The 3,757-nt window shown below is 37.6% G+C and overlaps 1 long non-coding RNA gene across 1 annotated transcript; it reads right to left on the bottom strand.

Moving 5' to 3' along the window:
- Positions 1-807: 807 nt before the first annotated feature.
- Positions 808-3,355, bottom strand: LOC109615278. The gene is made up of 5 exons (XR_004575407.1): positions 3,287-3,355; positions 3,118-3,203; positions 2,764-2,817; positions 1,451-1,513; positions 808-1,347 (listed from the first exon to the last, which is right to left on the bottom strand). It is a non-coding gene; the product is annotated as an uncharacterized LOC109615278 (long non-coding RNA).
- Positions 3,356-3,757: the final 402 nt, after the last annotated feature.

Here is a 3,757-nt window from a genome sequence, read left to right as displayed (position 1 = left end):
GTCCAAATGGTCCTGCATAGTAGGAATGAGCCATCTAGCTTGCTACAAAATAGTTGCAAAATATAGGAAATTTAAATAAACCATGTTGTCTTATGGAGAGGACTCTAGAGTTGTCATCACTGAATTTATGGAAAAATTTTGACACTTTGTACATATCATTATATCTGCAGATATGAACATCACTGAGAGATGTCCAAAAGCTTTATCAAAGAACAAATGCAAATAGGCAGATAATTATTTATAGCGCAATTGTCATAACATGGAGGCTGTGTGAAATGAAACTAAACATGACTACATTTATATTTTCAGTTCTCACTCGCCCTTCAACACACGTTCTGATGTACTAGTTTCCTGTTCCCACGCTCCTTCTGGCCAACTATGTGTGAAACAGATCTCACTGACCTGGTAAAAACCTCTCTAGCATGATACAAACCACCTAAGTGTTGGTATCACCATGTTTGTGGTCATCATGTTTATCTGCCTGATGTTGGTGGTTTTAACAGTGTTTCGTAGCTGCTGGTTTGTGGTTAATTGTCAAAGTGTTTCACAGACAGCAGTAGCTTTGCAAATTGAAGCAGACCAATGTATTCCAGTAGAGTGGGGTGCTTCCAACACCATGGTTGTGAGTTCACATTTCCACGATGGACCAGTGGGGGAAAACATTTAAAAAATATAACTTCTGGACAAAAGCTGCTAAAATGTTAAATGCAAACTCTAACTTGTATGTTCCTTTTCCGGAATCACATATTTTTTTCCCTTTTAATCACACAGTGTTGTGCTTAATATCCACATTAGTCTTAAAGGAGGGCTGACCAATAGGAGGGTGAGTGTAAGTTGATGATGATGATGCACATCTGTTTACTGTAAGAAAACATTCAACTCATATACAAATATTTTATTCAATCACCTTAACAGAGCTTATAAATGAGTCAAAGATATTTATAACCACAGTACAAAACAAAGAGTCACTTTAGCGGTGGATAATGTCAATCATGATATAAGTAAAAACCGTTAATATTTGTGTCATATTTCTCAAGTGACCTAATACATGACAGGACAGGAGTTTATGCCTTTTGAACCAAAAGCCTATTAGGAGCTAAATAAGCCAGCTCATCAAAAAATAGTTGGAATGTCAATCACAAATGGTTAAATCATGTGACTTAACAGGCAACATATTAAATATGTACTTTCAGTTAGTAAATAATGTATTATTAAAATCTTTCATCTAAGGTTTGTGTGTGTGTCTGTGTGTGTGTGTGTGTGTGTCTGTGTTCATGCAGAGTTTGCTCACACTTCTGTGTAGGACTGCATGGATGAAAATATCACATCCATGTTCCCCTCAAGTACCTGCAACAAATCCGCACATAATGTTTGTTAGGAAATACTTATACATGCTGTAACATCAGACCATTAGTTCTATACACTTTAATAACATGTTATGAAGTCTTACTGTAGTCTTTGAAGGGTTTTAGTAGAGAATAGGCTGATTCTGACTTTGGTGGGGGTGTTAATTCTGTAGAAGAAGAACTTAACTGTTATCTGTGGAATATTCTACAGTGGTTGGTCAAATCAAGCAATGCTATCAATTAAAACGTACTCTGAGCTTCGGTAAAAAAAAGTGCTTTTTACACTGACACAAAATAATCTCAGACAGTACTGTCAATTGTCATGCTGGTGACTTCACTTGTGCTGCTGCATGTAGGCAGCACTCTGTTTCCACACTCTCCCCATCTCTCTCTAGCCCATGATAGATCTACAAGCTGATAATTAATACCAGAAGCTCCGAAGATAATGCTCAGGGGCATGTTTGCCCCAAAATGTAATTTTAAAAGCTTCATAACAAATTGTATAGGAATTGTATAGGAATGTGTCTTTATTTGGCAGCATATATGGTTGTTTTTGGATTCCTTGAACATAACTGGTTCATTTGAAGCCAGCTCCCGTTAGTAAATTGGTGATTAGCTATGTTCAAATCTTCATTACAGTGGAATATTATTACAAAATAATGTATGTTTCACAGAAAGATGTTTGTCTGGATTTGACATCTTCAGCGTATAATGTTCTGTGGTAGGGAAAGTCATGGAAATAAAGTATATTATAGTGAATCCCAAACAAGCCCCACTGTCCTATGCACTTTATTTCAGTGACATCCGCAGCACTTTGTCGTTAATATAGTTCTCAGGGGTGTCTACGTGTTCATTTGGGATTGTACATTTGTTTGCCTGAAAATGGTCAGGGGTGATCTGGGATTGAACTTTGGTTGTCCAACAGGGAAGAGATTTCATCAAAACACTGACAGCAAACCCAGTGACTGGTATTTGCCAAACGTTCAAAGACGGTGATTTGCATAAATGTCTAAGTGTAAAAGTTCTTCCCAGGCCTGAATCACGCAGGTCTGCATCTCATTGCACAAATCACTTGTTAACGCTACGTTGTCATTGGAAATCAATGGGAACAGCGTTTCCACAGCTCTCAGTGGAGGTAGGTGGATCATGTCCTTTACTTAGTACAGTAGGGACAAACAGACTTCCCCACATCTATTAAAAAGTTGTATGTGGCGGCCGCTGTTCAGATTAGAAATAGCCCAGAAACACACCACCAACAACCAATACATTTTTACATGCAACATTATTTTCAATGGGTTGTACCTGTAGTTTAACTAGTCTGTAAATATTGCTTTTGAGGAGGACAAGCAAATACAGTGTTTTGTTTCATTACTTTGTTGTTCATGTTTTTTACATTTGCATGGCACAGTTTGTTCACCTTTCTTTTTCTTGTCCAACGTCTTGAGTTCAATTTGGGCATACACCCCATCACCTGACCAAGGACCAGCAGAAGCACCAGCAGAATTGGGCAAATAATTAAGAAACAATCAGTATAAATGTACAGCCTCAACCATGTATTGTGGGTTACTAGACATTCCTACTGAACACATTACAGAACCATAATCATTGTTGTCTGAGTAATTGATCATATGGTGGATGGTATCATTACTTGTTGGTCAAAGTATAGAGACAAAGACTACTCATCTACTCAGCTTACAATACAATAACATGACAGTCAAAACAGTTAATGAAAAATAATTAGAGGTCTGGACTGAGAGAGAGACCTGCTGACCTGTATACCCAGCATCAAGACACTGAACCTGGGTAGATCCTTGGTCCTGTTGGGGGTCCTGGTTGGTGCTCTGGGGATGGACGGGCCTACAGGGAGAGAGACATTATTGAAGAACACAGACAATATGTTACTGTATGAATGAACATAGTATAGAGACAGACGTACTCACCAGAATATTCTGTTAGAAGAGGAAGCTTTAAAGAGAAATGCACACTATTAAATCAGGTCATGTCATAATTTATATTTGTCTCCAGATCATGACATAAAAGTTAGGAATCTGTAAGAGTCTTACCTTTGCTGTTTTTATATCGACAAAGCAGGACCAGGAAGATGGTCAGTAGAACAGCAGCAACAACCGGACCCACAACCACTCCTACTAGGACTGATGTAGAGGATCCAGTTACTACAACAGGAGAGAGAACAGCACAACACCATCAGAATAAATTAAGTAATGATGATGGAGAAAATAAATAAACAGCGAAAATTCACTCTGCACGGACATGATTAAGAAAACAAATTTTACATTTAATATATTTGTTATTTTACAAAATGTAAAGCTAAAAACATTTTAATATACAGTACTCAGCATAAATGAGTACACCCCCACAGATTTCTAAAAAAAATCATCTGTCTCTCTTTA

Source organism: Esox lucius, chromosome 24 (genome assembly GCF_011004845.1).
Source record: "Esox lucius isolate fEsoLuc1 chromosome 24, fEsoLuc1.pri, whole genome shotgun sequence".
In the NCBI taxonomy this organism is placed as follows: Eukaryota; Metazoa; Chordata; class Actinopteri; order Esociformes; family Esocidae; genus Esox; species Esox lucius.
This window is presented reverse-complemented; position numbering and strand designations above follow the sequence as displayed.